Source organism: Daphnia magna, linkage group LG8 (assembly GCF_020631705.1).
Source record: "Daphnia magna isolate NIES linkage group LG8, ASM2063170v1.1, whole genome shotgun sequence".
NCBI lineage: Eukaryota > Metazoa > Arthropoda > Branchiopoda > Diplostraca > Daphniidae > Daphnia > Daphnia magna.
Window position 1 is genome coordinate 7254885 of NC_059189.1, and position 20579 is coordinate 7275463.

Consider the following 20579-nt stretch of genomic DNA (forward strand, 5'->3'; position numbering starts at 1 on the left):
TAGGTCATGTAGTGGATGCGGATGGTATTCGTCCAGACCCGGACAAATTAGCAGCGGTAAAGGAGTTCCCACCGTGCAACGAAGGAAAGACGGTGGCTCTTAAAGTGAAGAAAGTACAGAGCTATCTTGGCCTGTGCTCTTATTATCGTCCACACATCAAAGATTTTTCTATAATTGCACGCCCGTTAATTTTGTTAACCAAAAAGGATGCAGTGTTTGATTGGGGTCCTGACCAGGAGTCCAGCTTCAACACACTGAAGCAAGCGCTGCTTGCAGCCCCAGTCCTGGCTCATCCGAATTATGACCTACCAATGGAAATCATTCCCGATGCCTGTGGCTACGGCATTGGTGCGGTATTGGCACAACGAGTGGAAGGGCAAGAACATCCGTTGGCCTATGCCAGCCGCCTGTTAAGCAGCTCAAAAATAAACTACAGCATCACCGAGAAAGAATGCCTGGCCTTGGTTTGGGCCTTAAAAAAATTTAAAGGTTATGTATGGGGATGCAAGATCGTGGTAGTTACAGACCACCAGGCGCTGTGTTGGTTGTTAACCAAACGAGATCTCGCTGGACGGCTAGCCCGTTGGAGCTTGTCGATACAGGAGTATGACATCGAAATCCGGTATAGAAGCGGAAAACTCCATGACAACGCAGATTGCCTCTCGCGAAGCCCTTTACCCGTGACCGAAGACCAAGAAGAAGATCGCTGTGTGGCCATTGGACTTGTGGGGAGTGGCAGATCGGTGGATTTTGGACCGGAGGAAGAATTCGTTGCGGAGCAGCGTCGGGTCCCGCGGTGGCGTCGTCTGATGGACCAGTTGGAAGCAGGTCGTGCAACGTTAAAAAACTTCTGTCTTTTCAATGGGCGACTATGCTTACAGACCATTAAAAACGGTAAACAGTATCGTCGCCTGTGCGTCCCACGTTCCTTTCGGGAACGCGTCGTAAAGGCATACCATGACGACTTGATATCAGGGCATATGGGAATTCGACGCACCCTAACGAAAATTGCTAATCGATTCTTTTGGGAGCGTTTGGCGATTGATGTTACGAATTATGTGCAATCATGTCCTAATTGCCAGGGTCGAAAAGGAGTGAACAAACGGCCAGCCGGTTTCCTGCAGTGTATTCAGGTGGCACGTCCATTTCAAAAGGTGGGAATCGACCTCTTAGGTCCGTTTCCTATGTCCAAAACCGGAAATAAGATGATCATCGTTGCTGTTGACTACTTAACGAAGTGGGTGGAACTACGGGCCATGCCCAACGGAAAGGCGGATATGGTGGCAACATTTTTCGTTGAACAAATTGTGCTGCGTCATGGAGCACCGGAATCCATCATTTCGGATCAAGGGAAATGTTTTATAGCTGAGCTTACCCAAGAAGTCATGAAGAATCTTGGAACCAACCACAAGACAACGTCAAGTTACCATCCACAGGCAAACGGATTGGTTGAGCGAATGAATCACACCTTGGCGGCTATGCTCTCAATGTATGTCAGCGCGGACCATAGAGACTGGGACGAGGCATTACCTTACGTGTGTTTTGCTTACAACACGGCGCGGCAGGAATCTACGGGATATTCACCATTTTTTTGGCTTTACGGGCGTGAACCAATGTTACCTATTGATTTGGAATTAGGTGCGGATGCCAACCCTCGGCTGGTTACGTCGGGAACGGCTCCGGATTATGCAACCCAGGTTGTGACCGAATTGGCGAAGGCTCGAGCATTGGTGCACACGCGATTGGGAGTCGCCCAGGACAACCAGCGACGAGAGTATGACAGTCGCCACAGAGAGCTTCAATTTCAAGTAGGAGACCAAGTCCTGGTGTACAAACCCTTTCGAAAAGTAAAACGAGCAGAAAAATTGCTTCATCGCTGGCAAGGACCGTTCAAAGTGATCCGACAGACAACTCCCGTGAACTACGAAGTGAAGTTAAGTTCCGGATCAAGAAAATCGGAGATTGTGCACGTCGTAAAAATGAAACTTTTTCACGACTTGGTCGAACGAGGTCCAAATTTGAATACGGAATCCACAGAGGCGACACGTGAGACACCTCTACCAAACGCCCCTCAACCACCTGTGAGGATTCATCGGGAGACGGGTACGGATAATGGAAACCACGGTGAGAGGGCTGCAGTTTTATCCGACAACAGCGTCCATCCAGTACCGTCATCTGGTGGAGTTCGTCAGCCAGAGACAGCAAGCAGGCCGGCCCGCCTCCCCACAAGGATACAGCCGGCTCGTCGAGCTGGTCGACCGAATCGTTACCTCGCTTTGTTGCTGCCTTACACAATTTGTGTATTGACCTTTCTCGGGTCAGTCAATGTAGATGCGTTGCTTGTCCGAGACACCGTGATTTTCAATGAAAAGCCGGGTGTCGCGTTCGGAGAATCATTCTGGACAGTCATAACAGACCTCGATATACGACCGGCAGAGGCAGTGGTTCAGACATTGAAAGTGAGGCTGAAGGAGTACGCGGACATGGCCGTTAAATGCCGTAAAACAGGAAATCAACAAGGTGCATCGGCGGCCAAAAAACTTGATGTCAAGTGTCATTGGTTTGAACGTGAATTAAATCAATCCGAACATCGACTAGCAACTTTTCGGGACGCCATTGGTTCTCCTTCCAAACAACGTCGAGCGGTGATCGATGGCGGCGGATCAGCGTTAAAGTGGCTGTTCGGAGTAGCCACCCAGGCTGATCTCGCTGGATTGAATAAGAAGATCACCGGCCTTACACACCGGGAAAATGAAATAGTCCATTTGATGGACCAGCAGGCAACTGTAGTGAACGAATCACTTTGGGAGATTCGGACAAATACCAAGTTGATCCAGGAGTTGGAAGGGCAAACGGCGGAACTAACAAAGAATTACAAAAATTTGCTTGGACGAATGGCAGAGCGTCAAGCTTACATGATCGAGTATTTCGATTTTTTCATCAATCTAGACACAGCATTCGAGTCGATAGAAGCGAGCCTGCAGTGGCTTCGAGACTTGGCAGACGCTCTTGACGAAGGGTTGGCCCTCTTGGCAAACGGCCGATTAGCGCCTCAGATATTTCCACCTGCTCAAATGGCTTCGGTGTTGAAAGCAGTTAATCGACAACTACCCTTGGGTTGGGCAGTATCGAGTGAAGAATTATGGGTGACCTATCGTGAAGCTATGGTGACGGTGGCAGCGGTGGAGGGACGTTTTCGTCTCTTTATCAAAATTCCGATCTACGATCACGCACAGCAGTATACCCTGTTTGAAATTTTCAGTTTACCACGAGCAACAGACAATGGCACCCATGGAGTGGCGATCGGGGACCTACCGAATTTTCTGGCCGTTTCCACAGATTTGGAGACTTTTATTGAACTTTCGACTGCCGACGTTCGGGGTTGCAAACAATTGGAACGATTAATTTGTAATTGTCATACAGGTTTAGGAAAACGGGGAGCACGGAAATCCTGTGCGATTTCGTTATTCACCAATGACGTCAACCGTAAGCTAACGCAATGCAGACAACAATTTAAAGAATGGAAAGGATCCGAAGTAGCTTATCTTGGAGAGAATCGCTGGGTGTTCTCAGCCGTTACAGCTCATGAGGTGGTGTTCTCATGTCCGATCGGTAGCAGCCAAGGGCCCCCGCAATCACTGTTGCTGCCTCCGTTTGGGATTTTTGATGTCCCTCCTGGATGTACGGCTCGAACGGAAGACTGGGTCTTCCCCGCCAGTTTAGACGGACGATTGGAGGCCTCGTTAGATCCTCTGGTGGCACCCACGCTGGCCGCAGGGGGTTTAATGTAACAACGTTCAAATCGGTCGCCATCATTGAGCTCCCGAAGGCGAATGCCACATCAATTAATTTCATCAGCGACCTACTGCGCCGAAACGACGGCGCTCGTGCGTCGTCTGAAATGACAGGATTCCAGATTCAAGAGTTAATGAAGAAGACGACCGAAGAATTTCAGCTGTCGGAGCCAAGATATCCGTTTGAACTTCTGATCATGTTACTATTACTAGTGGTGGGAACAACTTATCTCAGTTACCAAACTGTTTGGCTGAGAGGCCGTATGAGGGCCCACGAACAATTAGATGTTCAAGACGATCACTTCCTACCGCACCTCGAACAGGTGGCGGAGGTTTGACACGACATTTCCTTTGTTTTTTTTTAAATGCTTCTTTTGGGGTGTTCCTTTGGAATTTTTTGTTTTCGGGATTTTTTGTTTGTTCTTTATTTTGGTGTGTTGGGTTTTCTGATTTAGGGTTTTAATACTTTTTGGGGGTTACCGTTCTGGGGGTTTTTATTTTTATCAAGCAGTCGGGGGCGACCGCCTTCACGAGGGGGGATCTGTCACGTGGAGATCACGTGACATACGCGTGAGACACACCCCCCACTCACCTCCTTCTTGGAAACAAGCAAGGGCGAATGTACGAGTACATTCGACCTTGTTTTGTCTGAATGTTGCGGAAGCATCACAGGACGCTTGCACCTTCTTTAACGCTTCGGGGAAACAAGCAAGGGCGAATGCACTCGAACGTTCGGCCTTGCTTTGTAGTAAATGGTTAAGGGTATCTCCTTCTTTTGTAGAAACAAGCAAGGGCGGATGTACTCGTACAACCGACCTTGCTCAGTAATAAGTCATACGGGTTATTTCGATTGTTCGTAGAGACAGCAAGGGCGAAAGCACTCGATGATTCAACCTTGCTGTTCACCTACCATAAATAGGCGGTGTAGTGTCTCTTGAATGCAAGGTTCTTACTTGACGTCTTACCGTGTGGACGTCCTAATACACTCGTGTTACACATCACCCTCAAGTGTAACAATATCCTGGCTACGCCCGACTTCGCGACATTCTTCCACTGCTGCACGCACGGTTCTTGTGGTGGGCAGAATCCGGGGATGATAATTATCATCCTTCGGTTTCGGTTTCCAATATATATCCGGAGCTGACGTATTCCGATATCCAGATACGACTTGAGCGCCGTCAAGTCCGATTGGCTGTTTTGAATCATTTGGCTGATTCTGCTGAGGAAGATTGATTTGTTTTCCGTCGGTGTACTCTATTTTTCACTATGGTTTTGTTTTTGTTTTTTGTTTTTGTTTTTGTTCTTGTTTTTGGTTTTGTTTTTGTTTAAACTACTGATTGGAAATAAAATCCTTTACTACATCTACGATTTTTTTTTTTTTTTTTTTTTCGTTATTTGTTAATTGTGCGTTTTAAATGGTCTTCTGAAGTACATCTGCATAGATCCTCCCACACCATTCCGTAGCCAACGACATAGCTGCAGGTCATGTGACTTCCCGTACATTCCTTGTTTTGCTCGTTTTCCCATTTTAATTCTCCGATAGGATACAATTTTCCTTTCTTTGCTGCACTTGGTGTGTTTATCGACGTAAGGGTTTCTTTTGGTGTTTCTGTCGCTGACGTCATTAAAGGTGCAAATTCCCTAATGAACGGTTTTTGATTTGCTCCTCCAGCGCTGTAGATGGGTTCTGGTATCATGGAATCCATTTCTTGACCATCACTTTCGCTCACGTTACGTGATTGCTTGCGTCGTCTGAAGCTTTCCTTAATCCGTGGAATAGGATTACAGGCAATAAAAATTCTTAGACAGATGAGAAATAGGATGAATCATATCGCGGAGAGAGCCATGATTTTTAAGGTGTCAAACCAGGAAAACATGTTTCCGATTTGATTGTCCTGTTCTTCTGTTACTATGATGTCAGGTAACTCTTTGCCTTCGCCTTCATTAATTCGTCCCACCAGGTCATTTAGGATGTTCAGCTGTTCCATTTCCATTGTTCCATGAGCTGGGTGGTTCCTTAATCCATAGTCGAAACTGTTTAAGTGCAGTTCTTCGAATTCTGCAATTAAATCCAGATTTGAGGTGTGTATGGTCGCCTCTTGTTTAATCCAGTCTCCTGCTGTTGCGTTATGTTGCCACGTATGAGGATATCCGTTGATGTTTATCAATTGTGATTTCCAAAAACACTCCGAATACGGGTGAATAGACCATCCGTCGAGTCCTATCGTACCGTTGTTTTTTCCGTAAACGAAAAATGGCTGGAACCCACACTTGGTCTCTTTTGCTGATAGTGATATCCTTTTTGGGTCGCATTGTTGCAATGTCATGGCTTGACCAAAACCATATATCCTTGTACACATTGGAAGTACGAGTGCGGCGGCTGCAAGCAATCCATTAGTTTGGGCTAAGATTATGGCTTGCGTTCGTTTTATCTTTGATAACTGACAGTACACATCCCGAATTTCTTTTGCCAATTTATTGTCGTGTTCAGTTTCAATACTGATTTTGTATTGCTCGTGCATCTTTCCAAGCTCGTATTTTATCAAGTCACTTAGCTCCTCAGTGGATTTTGGTAGACCGTTACTTGTATTAGCGTCATTTAGCGGTCGATAGTCATCCACTACAATTTCGTGTGCTGTATTTTTTTTTTGTCTTGAAGCCTTAAATTGATCATTTGAATTTTTGTCTTGAAATTCTGACTAATCTTGGGTTGTATTGCGTTGTCTCTCAATTTTGTCTATATCTTTTTCTTCGTTACCCTTTGTTTTTGTTATTCCAGTGGTTGTTGTTTCACTTGGCTGTTCTCTTATTTGACTTGGTGTAAGATATTTCAGGCTTATAGTTGGCTCGGTGGACGAAATAATTTCAGCTTGGTTAGATTTTGGTTTTATTGTGTCCGTCGTTGTGGTTTCTGTGTTAACTTTTTCTGTAGTTGTAGATGACTGTGTCGTGATAGTCGTTTTGAGTGATGTACTAGTTAATGTTGTTGATGCGGTTGTTGATGTTATTGTTGGTAATTTCTCTGCTTCTGTTGATTTCGTAGTAGATTTTGATGTTGTAGTTGATTTGGGTGTAGAGGGTGGTATTTGTGTGATAGTGGTTGTTTTTAGTGTGGTAGTACTTGGTTTTTGAATGATGGTGGTCGGTTTTTGTGTGGTAGTGGTCTGTTTTTGTGTGGTTGTTGTCGGTTTTTTTGTGGTTGTGGTCGGCTTTTTTGTGGTAGTGGTTGATTTTGTTGTTGTTGTTTTGAATGTTTTTGTCGGTTTTGTTGTGGTTGTGGTCGGCCTAATCGTTGTTGTTGTTGTTTCTGTCTTCGCACTTGTTGTTACTGTGGCTGCAATGGAAGGTATGACTGATTTATCTGTTGTAGCAGTCATGGATGTTGCTGACTTTGTCGTTATGGTTGAATTTTTAGTTATTCCTTCCGTTGCATTTGTTTTATAGTTAATCTCCTTTGGATCACGATGGTTTAATGGTGGCAAGATTGGTAGATTTTTTCCAAATAAGGCGTGTTGCGTATGTAGAGATATTATTGCTGCTGCCGACAATGTTCTAGGTTGATGTGGATTCCGGTACTCGAAGCTAAAATGTTGTTTCTGGCTTGTTCCATGACAGTGTCCCAACGATAATTTGTCGATCCGTCTTGTTAGGCATTTCCGGTCCGAAGCGCCTGAATGAAGTCCTGTTCTATCACTGGCCATTAATTGTCCTGTGTGATCGAATGTTCCCCAGATGGAACTTTTATCTGAGCATTCGTGCAGGATGAGCATCGTTGTGTTCGCTTTAATGCAGTTGTTTGTGTTAAATGGTCTTATCGTGAAGTCGGAGGAATATTCGAAGGCTTGGCCCTTGCTGGAGGCTTCGCTACAGTTAGCCACGGTTGTTTGTGATTGCACCAAGGGGTCATTACTTGTTAATAATTTTTGTAGGCTTGTTTGACATTTGATCCAATTAGGATCGCATGCTTCGAGTGTTATTGGTTTGTTAACGCCATTGTGTGTTAAACATTTTTCATCGGGTGACTTACCATGTTTCATTAGTCCCCATCCTATCATGTCCCATATGATATTTCCTCTCCCATGGTTCCGTTTCAATAATCCTCCGAAAATTGGCGAACTGACGGTTGTTGTTACTGATGTCCTCTGTTCCAACTGGATTTCTTCGAATTCGTCAATGGATGCATCTGGGAAATTGTCCAACACATCCGGGTTTGTTGTTAGGATTTCGATAACCCATTTTTGATTTTCACTAATTGTTCCCTGTCTACTGCACGTTTTTAGTGTTGCCAATCTAACTCGTCCTTCTTCTTCATCATGTAAGGTGATGCATAGACCTGTTTCTAGAGAAATCCAATGGTAGTTAATTAAATCCAGTATCCACCTTGATGTGTTTTCGGTGCAATTTTCTGCCATAATTTGATTGTTTTTATTTGCCACGATGCAAATGTTAGTGTTGATAAGCCTTATGCTGTGATCTACGATGTATTCGAATTTTGTTCCTGTTGGCAAAGGATCTTGAATATCATATTGGTTGTGGACTGATACTTGCGTGTTTATTGATGAGCCATTAACCATGAGATACGCAATTGTATCTTGTTTAATCATTATTCCATTTTCTTCTACGTTCGTTATTATAGGATGTCCCAATCGTATCGAACCCCATGCATACGATATGCTGTAAAGTCTTTTCCCCCTAGCTTCTTTTTCAGCACGGTTGTCAAGAAATTCAATTTCGTTATTAGTCGACCGTTTTACTTTGCTCGCTACTGGGTCTGCGTATTCATTGCAAGACCATGTATCTACATTTACTTGGTTCTCACAGGATGGTAATGAAATTTTAAAATTTTTATATAACTTTGTGGTCGTCTCTCCTGGAAAAATAAGAAATGTCAAAGGCATCCCTACTACTTTAAATCCAGGTTGGGTAAATTCTTTATTATTTATATCTGGTTTGTTAGAGAAAGTTATTTCTATCTGTTTGTTATTATCTAGAAGACGGCTAGTGTTTACATTAATCATTGAGTTTGTTAATTCTATATACCCTTCACCTTTAAAAATAATTTGTGAATTTGATGAATTTGTTGATCTATCTCCCCATACTATGGTGTTATGATTTTGTGTATACTCCCCTTCTTGCTGAGTGGTGTTTAAAAATCCAAATGGACTTTCCACTAAGCTTTCTGGTGTCTCTTGTTTTAATGTTATCTCTTCCGCTAAGCAATTTAATGCATGGTATTTCTTTATAGCATACAACTTCCCTTCCCCTGTAGGAGTTGATGTAAAACTCAACGTTGTTGTTCCTGCCTGCATAAGATTACCCCCACATTTTTTATTATTTACCATTTCCCAGCATTCAATTGCTGAGAGTAATTTTGTTTCCTGTGAATAAACTGTGTCAAAAGACCGTATCCAGAAAGATCCGGTTATTTTCTTTGTCTTAATCCATTGTTTGCAAGTCCATCCTTTCCAAGTTTTTACCGGGTTTTGTTTAGTCATTAGCGTATAATTTGTTAGGTAACGTGGTTGATGGTTAGTGCTGGGGTTTTTGCAATAGTATGGTGAGTTAATATCTAGAATTCCTCGTGTTTTAACATAATTGCCATCGCATACAGACGAGAAGATTGTGTGGGTTGTTTGCAATGTAGTTAGAATTCAAATGAGTAGTAACTTTGTCTCCATCTGTTTGTTTTTTTAAATTAATTGCATTTTAGAAATTGGATGCCTGATTTCTCGATCTTAAATTATATCGTGAGGTTGTCCTCAAGTCAGAATTAGTCTGGTCTATTGGATTGGGGAATAGCATTCTTGGATCTAAAAATGATATTATGGGTTGTTCCAGTCCAAGTTGCTTTTTAGGCCTCCCTGGTCTTCGTCTAATGGCTGTCGTTTCTGCTTTCTCTCCGACTACCTCTTGTTTTTGTTTGGCCGGAACATCTCGTGCCGTATAAGGTTTAAGTCGGTTGCAGTGAACAATCGATTTTTGTTTTTCATTTGTAATGTTTTGGATTTCGTACGTAATTTCTGAGAAACCGCGTATGATTTTAAATGGACCATTCCATCTATTTATAAATTTTCCGGCTTGGGGTGGTGCTTTTAATAGTACCAGATCACCTGGATTGTACTTGACACTTTTTGTCCCGTCATCATAATACTTTTTCTGCTTCGTTTGGGCTTTGAACAAATGTTGGTTCGCTAATTCTTGTGCTTTTTTCCACTGGCGTGAATATTCTTCATGTTGATTGTTGATTTCTTTCCATTTCGTAATGACGGTTGATCTTAATGTCGTTTGGTAAAATGGGTTCTCTTCCGTAGAAAAGGTAAAATGGGCTATCTTTAAGAGTTGCTTGTTTAGACGTGTTATATGCGAATGTGACGAATGGCAGATATTTGTCCCATTCCTCGGGTTCGTCTACCACATAACAAGCAAGCATATCACATAGCGTTCTGTTAAACCTTTCTACTAATCCATCGGTTTGTGGATGATATGCAGTTGTACGCATCTGTTTTATCTTAAATAATTTACATATTTCTTGAACAATATTTGATAAAAAATTTGTTCCTTGATCTGTCAACACGATTTCTGGGGCTCCATATTTTGTTATTAACTTATTTACTAGAATATTGGCTATTGTTTGTGCGGTTTGATTTTTCATTGGAAATGTAAAGACAAATCTACTGGCATAGTCTGACAATACTAAAATATATTTATATCCCTTAACACTTTCTTGAATCGGTCCAACTACATCCATTGCAATTCTTTCCCATACCCTATCTACTGGTGGCATAGGTTGCAATGGTGCTTTACTCGTGCCAAATGCTTTTCGTCTTGCACACTTTAAACAACTGTTAACGTATGCCGTGACATCAGATCGCATATTAGGCCAAGAGTATTGCCTTTGTAGTCTTGCTGTAGTCTTGCCTTTGTAGTTTTTGTTAGACCTAAATGTCCTGCTAATATGTGGTCATGATTTTCCTCCATGATTTCTCTTATTTTAACAATGGGAGCTACTATCCTTCCATATTTATCAATTAGTTCTTGTTTCTCATTTAACTTATATCCATTTATATTTCCTTTTTTATTGCCGTTCTGTATCTTTTTAAGATTCTCTATTATTCTTCGGCAATAGTTATCTTCATGCTGTAATTCAGTCCATTCTTTCTCCAAATTATTAACCTGGGGTTCTGTTTTCGATTCTACTTTAGCAATGGGTAATATTGGAATACGACTAAGAGTGTCGGCGTTTTGGTGTGACTTACCAGGTCGATATCCGATAACGATGTCAAATTCTTGTAATTTCAATGCCCATCTTGCTAGTCGTCCTGCCGGTTCGGATTTGCTCATCAACCATTCTAAAGGTCGATGATCAGTGAATACCGTAAACTTCCGGCCGTATAAGTACGTTCTGAATACATCTACAGCATGAATGATTGCATATGCTTCTTTCTCTGTTGTTGACCATTTGGCTTCACGGTCGTTCAGATGTTTAGAAGTATACGCGATGACGACTTCTAGGTCGTCTGATTCACTGTGATCCTGTTCGTCGGTCGCAGCTTAATCCGCTGATTGGGGTGGAGGTTGTATTTGTGCCAAGACTGCTCCTATTCCGTATCCTGATGCATCCATATAAATGATAAATTCGCACGTGAAATTGGGATAGCTCAAAATAGGTCTAGATATGAGGCAGTTCTTTATACAATTAAAGGCTTCCCTTTGTTCTTCCCCCCATTTCCATTCGACTGACTTCCTTGTCAGTGCTGTCAATGGATGAGCTTTATCAGCGAAAGCTCTGATAAATTTTCGATAGTAGCTTGCTAGTCCGAGAAATGAACTCAATTCTTTTGTGTTTTTAGGTGCAGGGTAATTAATAATTGATTCCAATTTTTTAAGATTTGGTGTTATGCCTTGTTCTGATACTATGTAACCTAAATAGTCCAACTTCTCTTGAAAGAATTCGCATTTTTTTCGTTTTAGTTTTAAACCCGCTTTTGTCAACAATTTAAAAACTTCTTCTAAATGTTTTGTATGTTCGTCAATCGAACTACTGAAAACAATAATGTCATCTAGATAAACCAATGCAAACTTAAAAAGTACATCTTTCAGGATGTTACTCATTGCTCTTTGAAAAGTGCTTGGTGCATTTGTTAATCCAAATGGCATACGATTGAATTCATATTGTCCAAATTCACATATAAAGGCTGTTTTATATTTATCGCTTTCTTCTATTTCTATTTGCCAGTATCCGCTTAATAAATCCAGTGTTGAAAAATACTAGTGTTCTCACTCGACCTTAATCGATTGAAAAATGGTCCATTCGATTGATTAATTATTAAAAAATCCTAATCGATTTCCAATCGACTAGAATTTTTTACCATCGATTATAATCGATTGATTAATTTTTCGCAACGATTATAATCGATTAAAATCGATTAAAAGGCAAAAAAATTAAAAATTTTTACAATCGATTATAATCGAGTTATAATCGAGTTCGTAATGGTGTTGATGCTTAAGGAAATTCCAAATTCGTTTATTTCTTAGACTGAATTGAATAGACAGAATAGTGAATACATTCTTATTTATTTTGAAAGTATTCGTTGGCAAATTCGTGATCTTGTATACTATAACTTTCACTGTCACTCCAATCTTCATCTGCTATAAATACTACGACTTCTTCAGTACATTCAGCGTCAGCCTCGGGGACGGATTAAGCGACTTCTTCCGCTGTGCTCATGGATCCGCGCAGCGGTTCCTGAGACGACGACGAGACATTAGCGTCCTCTCCTCCCATCAATTTGATCCCTGCCCGCAACCAAGACCGAAGGCACATACAGGCCTCCATTGTGGTGGGTTTTAAACAAAACCTGCATATGCCAAGAAGATCCTTTCCAGAGCTGAATACACGTTCACTAGAAGCGCTGGTTGCAGTGATGGCCAGGTAGTCCCGTGCCATGCAGGAGAGACGAGGGTAGCACGTCATGTGTGCTTTCCAATATGACAGGTTGTCATAACTTGCATCTGATGGCTCGCGAGGTTCAGCAAGATAGTCCTCAAGTTCGTCTTCAAGCCGAGCTCGTTTTTTCACCGAATATAGGTCAGAAAGGTATGCGTTCAGTTCTGTATCCTTGGTGCCATGACAAGTCGAAGATAGTCCACTGGTGATATTAGGCGTAGGAGCAGGGTTATTTTTGTATTTTCCCCAGGCTTTCTCCAGACTGAATTTAAAAAAATTATAAAAAAATTATACTTGGGGATAATTGAAAATGTACAGCACAAAACTTACGCTGGCAGGACAAAGGTTTTAACCATATCAATATCTGAATAGTCACCATCGCCAGCTTCCCATCTTAGGCCTGTAGTGAAGTACTCTACCTTTAATCTTGCGTCCAATACAGTTGATACTATATAAACTGGTGTGAGCCGCTTATAGTACTTTTTTAGCTTTACTGTTGCCGCAAGAGCGGCCTCCCTAGATTCCATTGAGTGGCCAACATCAAGACTCCAATTTTGCAACGACATCAACAATTTCGTAAACAAGGGAAGGACTGTCCCAAGAGTGGGGTATTTGAACCCTTCCAGAAAACGAGTCGTAAGGGCGAATGGGTCCAGGAATTCTACTGCTTCTTTGATCTTTTCCCACTCTTCTTCATGAATCTCCGAACCTCTCCATTCACGCTGTGTTGTAGTTGCATCTAACGCTCTTCGAATTTTAATACCCCTTTTAAGGACATAAAGAGTAGAGTTCCACCTGGTTGGGACGTCACGAAGGGGAAGTAAGACGCGAATGAAAGTGTTGTCTTCTCCAGGAGACTCTTCATCATCACGGATTTCCTTCTCGATGTCAAAATTATCAGCAGCCAATACTGCCTTGAATAATGCAATCCTCTGAGGTGAAGATCGAATTTCAATAGATAGGTTCTTCAACTATTAGCAATAAAATAAAACGTTACTTTTAAATTTGAGTCTAAGTAGAAGAATGGAAACTACCTTTTCGATATTAGGCTTGAGACATTCCAGCGCGTCTTGAGATGCTAAGTTGAGGATGTGTGCGAGGCAGCGAATCCAATTTTTTTTTTGAAATGGACAATCATAGTCTTTTGTTAGACGCGCGAGCTCTTCGATAAAAGTCTCGTTGCTGCTTGCATTATCCGTTGTCACGCAAAGAAGCTGTAAATTAAATGAAAAGAATAATGGCTTAACTAGGAAAATAAAGGATGTATAGGACCATGTGATCTGAAGGAAGTAATCATAATGTGAGGTTCAATAAAAAACCGTGTAGATGGTTATGCTTACTCTGTTTTGAAGACCGAACTCGGTAAGGATTGATAAAAAGCAACTGCCAATATTAACTCCAGAATGATCTCCTCTGAGCTCCCGAAATCCGAGAGTGACCTCCATCATCACGAAATCAAAGGTCAGCCATGTGACTGTGACAGCCATCATGGCCAAATTATTGCCAGACGTCCACAAATCTGTGGTAGCTGAAACCATCCCAATCGACCTTCGCTTGAAGTACTGTATGAGATCCTTTCGTTCGGAAATGTAGCGACGAAAAATTGCATTTCTTAACGCATTCGCTTTTGTGAGTTTGAAATGTGGGTTGAGGATGGCACAAAACTTGATGAAGCTTTGCTCTTCAACCAATGTGAAGGGATGATTGTTGCTGATTACCATTTCCAGCAAAGCTTCCTTAGCATGTTCATTGCTGAAAGGCTGAATAAAATTGAAAAATAGTATGTTACTTGCATGTAGTTTAATAAAAAATAAACGGAGATAATTTGGTACCTTGACTAATTCCAATTGATTTGTAATATGGTTCATCAAAGTAGGCTGATCAACGGGGACCATCTTCGTGCTGTGATTGGACATCATATGAATTCCCATGTTGCTGGTGCAGGGCACCTTGTAGCTTGTTGTGCAGAAGTTACAGTATGCACGGACCTCCCCAGTTGATGTGGTCGTTTTTGAGAAATACTACCAGTATTCTGACTTGCTACTTCTGGAATCATGTCTAGAAGTTGGAGTTGGAGTTCTTGTCCATGCAACATCACTAGTACCAGCCCCAGAACCAGAAGATGCTGAACTAACTGAACGCACGAAGGCTGGTTTTGAGCCCAAAGGTTGGCTATCGTTTAATGTTGATGGTGGATCAGCTGTTGGGTGGGTGGGTGGTTCTGGTATGGCAGGAGTAACGCCAATTGCTGCAACCACAGTGCCTGAGTTAGAAAGACAGATTAACGTACCAGTATCACCTATCTGTAGTTATATAACAATACCTCCAGCTGCAATTGATGAGGATTCCACAGGCAAACGACAAGCAAAGGGGAAGCTTCTGGCTCTCGCTGACTTCTTAGAAGGTTGGGCTGATTGCCCACATTGTTCATATTGATCTTCTGTATTAGCCTGGGGACCCTGGGCGAATCTTCCTCTGCTTCCTCGAGTGACTGGGCCACCACCACCAGTAAGACCGCGATTAGTAGAACCACGACGAGGACCCCTTTTTTCTAGTTGTAGTTGCACTAGTTGGACGTCGATCTGAGTCTGACATTATTTTGTCACTCACTATAAATAACTAAGATCACATCGAAACATAAAAATAAAATAAGAATAATAATTCAAGATTCATTCAACCTACCTAACGATGTTGGAATTGTTGGAATTTTCAATTTTTAATTCTTTATCGAGTCGTCTCTGAACTAACTGTCGAAGTCTCGAAGATCCACTGTCTACTACAGACGATGTGAGAATGACGTGGACGTGGAGGTGAGAATGAATAATGCTTCTTTTGACAACTGTTTAATGGAATTTAGTGGCAGCAAAAGCGAAAAAAAAAAAAAAAATTTGAAAATTTTTAATAGAAAATCGGTCGATTAATCGATTATTTTTTTCTCAAATCGATTGATTAATATTTTAAAAAAAGCTAATCGATTATGCGTCGATTGGTTAATTTTACCGTCGATTATAATCGAATGATTAATTAGTCGATTATAATCGATTGGAATCGATTATTAGCAAATCGACTGAGAACGCTAAAAAATACTTTGAACCGCACAATGCATCTTCGGTATCATCTATTCTAGGTAAGGGATATCTATCTTTTATTGTTATTTTGTTTAATTGTCTATAGTCAATGCACATTCTCATTTCACCATCCTTTTTGTTAACCATTACAATGGCCGCTGAGAATGGACTATGACTTTGTCTTATTATTTTATTTTGTAGCATACTATCAATCTTCGATTTTACCGTAATTTTTAGTGCTTCAGGCGTTCTACGCAGACGCTTATTAATTGGTGCGCTAGCTCCCGTATTAATGAAATGTTTGACATTAATAGCCAACCCAAGATCTGATTCTTTATCTGCAAACAATCTTTCGTTTTTTACAAGCAACCATTCAATTTTTGTTTTTACTTCATTAGGAAAATTGGGTATTTTAAAGTCCTTCTTTTCTAATTTTCTATTTTCCTGGTTTGATAAATCTAATTGACTAAAAGCTTCTAAATTAATGTAGTCTTTTGTAGTTAATGGAAGTTTCTCTTCTTCTACATTGGATAAAGGTCTTAGTGGGATATTTATTCCCACTTCGGAAAAAGTTATGTTATACAATGGCAATATACTTTCGCAAAAACTATGTTCTACTCCATAGTGATCATAACTGATCTGCTTATTTTTAGTGTTAATTTGTACGTTATTGCTAGCCAAAAAATCTAATCCTAAGATACAATTTTCATTAAGATTTTCCATTACATAAAAGTTGTGGTTAATGAAATGATTCTTATTTATTGTTATTTTAAATTCATATTGGCCTAATGATTTGAGCTCTTGTCCTGATACTGTCCTAAATATCGGATCATCGCTGTTTCTTATTTGTTTTAAATTTTTATCACTTATGTTAAAATAAAAGCTAGATGAAATTAAACTTGCTGCTGCACCAGTGTCTACTAAAGCTTTTGTTTCTTTTTCACAAATTCTAATTGGGATACGTATAAGTTTAGGTATTTCCGCCGTAAAGTTAGGTTTTACATGATAGTGATTAATGCTATTAGAATTATAGAGTGAGTTGTTTCCTACATTTGACGTCGTGGTTGACGGTTGATACGTGCCATATCTGTCCAACATTCTCTTGCAATGTGTCCTTTTTTGTTGCACTTGTAGCACGTAATGTCACTGTTTTTCGCCGGTTGTGTGTTGTGAAAAGGTTGTACTCGTTGTTGGTACTGATCACCAGTCGATTCACGCAATGGCTGATTTTGAGGGTTCCCAAAATTTGAGGGTTGGTATATATTCCTTCGCGGTTGATACAAATTATTCTGTGGCCGTTGAAATTGTCTTTGGTTTAGTTGCCGTTGACCATTTTGATGTGGCCCGTATGAATAAGGTGTTTGGCGTTGCGTTGTTGATTCTTGAAAACTTTCCCTTCCCCTCTTGGCGTTAAAGTTTTCTCTATATGGGCTGGCTTCTCTGCTTCTGGAAAAACTTGGTTCTCGGCTGCGTGAGTAGCTTGATTCGCGGCTGTTTTGCTGATTATTGTTAAATCGTACTCTCGGATACTGTGGTCTTGAATTGTGTTCCCGTGATTGTGATCTGCGGGGCTCGTATTTGTCAGTGGCTGCTATGACTGCAGTTTTTTCCTGTGATATTTCATTTTTATTAGCACATTCCATCTCTAAAATTTTCTGTCTTAATTTCTCTATTTCGAAATCCTGTTGTTTTCCATGGTGTGCAATGCCGGCAGTGACTGCTGTTAGTTCTTTGTCGTCATTGTTTTCTTTGTTTTGCAAGATCTGTTCCGAAATAAACAGTTGTTTGCATAGTGCATCGAAGTCGTTGGCATCTTCTGGCATTCGTAGGTAAAGTTCCGTTTTTATTTTTGGTAAGATCCCTTGGATTAAAATTTTAATTTTGGTGGTATCCCGCATCTTTTTTACTTTACTCAAGAGCTGGTCTTCCACAACTGTCTTGTTGTGGTCAAGTTTTTCTTCTTTTCCTTCGATTCCGTCGTATAGGTTGTTTAGTCTTGACACGAAAGCTCTGCAGTTTTCTTCCGGTTTCTGTTTTAGCTGCAATAATTTTTTCTTTAAGGCGGCTAGATCATAAGCGTCTTGGAATCTTGCTATGATTGCTGATCGCCAGTCATCGTATTCAAGTTCATCTCCTTGCTCTGATACGTATTCTTTGTGCCAATCCAGAGCTTCACCTTTAAGTCTGTCTGAAAAGAATCGAAATTTTTGGGTGTCGTCCCAGTTGTTGTTTCTTGCTACGTGCTCAGCTGTTTTAAGCCACTCCGTTATCATTTTGTCTGTGCTTTTTCCTTTGTATGGAGGGATGGATTTTTTATCTTCTCGAGAGAACAGACCCCCCAATACTTTTACTATTGGCTGAGTAAAGGTTTTGATCATGTCTATTTCTTCTGCGATAGGGGTTTTTTCTGTTGATTTTTCTATTGGGTTGTGTCTCGAAGTCTCAGCTTCCTCGGAAGTATCGTGGTCAACTCCCATGATTTTAAAATTTGGTTTCTCTTTGTTACAAAGTTTGTTCTGTTTCTGTAATAGTTCTATTGTTTTATTCTGGGACTCTATTTGTTTTCTTAGGGTTTCAATAGTTTGCTGTTGCTTTAAAACGTGTTCTGTATCTAATTCGAAATGTAATGATTTGTCGTTTATTTTACTTAGTGATGTTAGATCGTTTATCTGTTCTATTAGTTTTGAAACTTCTCCTGTATGTTCTTCTGTTCTAGAATTGTCTGAGCTCTCTGCTTCGATGTAAAAAACTTCTTTTTGCTTATACTCCACTAGACGTTCCTCAAGGCCTTGTATCTTGCTCTCCTGTGTTGAAATGAGTGTTTCTTTATCTCATATTTGTCTTTCGAGGTTTCTATTCCTTGCGGCTAATTCTAGTTGCCCTTTGTGTAGACAGCTTCTTTCTCCCTTTGTTGTTTCGAGAGAGTTTTTCAATTCTATTACCTCCTTTTCTAATTCGTCACTTCTTTCTTTCTGTGCCTTTTCGTGTTTCTTAACGGTATTATAACTTTCTAGGAGTAACTTGTTTTCGTTTTGGAGTTTGTTTATATTTTCTTGACCTTCGGTTTCCACGTTTGCTGTAGTTTCTTCCTTCTTTTTCAATAGTTTTTTAAGATATTCTTCGTTTTCTGTGTTTTTTCGAAGTATTTGTTCTAATTCACTGATTCTCTGATAAGTTTTTCTAGTGAATTCTTTAAGAATTCGTTACTTTCTATTATTTTTTCCGTCGATTGATTTGGGTTCCTTTCTTTTTTTGCAATTTGTTTTTGTAAGTTAAAGTTTTCTAAACTGATTTCTTCTGTTCGTTATTTCTCTGCGACTTGTTGCGCAAGTGCTTCTTCTTGTAGAACGGTGTTTACTTTGATCAAGAATTCTGTTTCTTTACCGTTAACAGTTTTTAATTGTTGTAAAAGAGTGTCTACGTTACTAAATTCTCCTCCGAGTGACTGAATCTGATCTCTTATAGTTTTTGTTGTTTTACTTATCGTCTCGTGAGTGATTTCGTCTAGCGTATTTAAAGTTTCTTTTAATATTGAGTACGCAAATTGGTATAAGGCGTTATGCGCCGCTGTATTTGCCTCTTTTTTTCTATCTTCCAATTGTTTTATCGTGGTTGTTGTTGAAGTTGTTTGATAACTTTTTGATTTTTCCTTTGTATACTTGTTTTCTATTTCAACTAATTCTTTCCAGCTGAGAATAAATGCGGCTCTTGGCGTTTTGATTTCAGAGTCAGGGTTTATTATATCATGGGTTTTTTAATTTGAGTTTACTGGTGGTGAAGTTTCGTTAGTTAAGTCAGGGTAAACGGAGTCGGTCCTGAGAGTAGTCTGTGGTAAAAAAAGATTTCTGCATTCGCTTACCGTGATGGATTTTGTTGACCGACGCAAGTAGAAAGAGAGAAAAAAAAAATTATTAGTACTTTATCCTCCTGATTCAATTTTATTGTCTACTGTTTCGAAGTCTCTTATACCGATGACAAAATCTTTTATTTCAATTTCAAGTCTCGTTGGGACCTCCAATTGTAAGATTTGCCAGTCGTGTATTTATTTGACTTCTACAATAGCAATACAACCAAACCAAGAAGCATGACACTACTCTGAATATTGTTGCGAATAACATTGCTTTTATACAGAATTGCAAGTGGCACATTGGGTGTGGCTTAGATGGCGGTGGCGTGTGGTCACTTGGTCATGTGGGCGTTGCCTTGGTGTACACCTTGCGTACGCTCAATGTCCGTGCAGATTTGCCATCTTCTGTAAAGCGTAAATAATGCAGTTGGCTCGTTACAATTACTATATCTTCCGAAAATTGTTGAAAAAATTGTACCAATCAATGGGTGTTCCATGAGCTAAAAAAACAAACAAAATAGTATAGAATAGTAGAGTACAGTACAGTATAGTATAGTATAGTATAGTATATTATAGTATAGTATAGTATAGTATAAAATAGTATAGTGTAGTATAGTATAGTAAAGTATAAAATAGTATAGTATAAGTTAGTATAGTATAATATGGTATAGTATAGTATACTACAGTATATAGTATAGTATAATCAAATTCGGTATACCATATAATTTTAAGTACAGAATAAGACATAAAGTACAGAAATGTCGTAATAAAAATAAAGTAAATACCACAATCACTTTATCATCTAAATAACCAATTGAATATACTGAATACTAAACATATAATATTAAATATACCTCCAACAACTAGATTTGAACCTAAATCCTCTTTCTTAGTGATCCAATGCCATACCACTGAGCTAGTAG

The 20579-nt window shown here is 40.2% G+C and overlaps 1 pseudogene; it reads right to left on the reverse strand.

Annotated features, from left to right (window-relative positions):
- Positions 1 to 14487: 14487 nt before the first annotated feature.
- Positions 14488 to 15335, reverse strand: LOC123475373 (annotated as a pseudogene).
- Positions 15336 to 20579: the final 5244 nt, after the last annotated feature.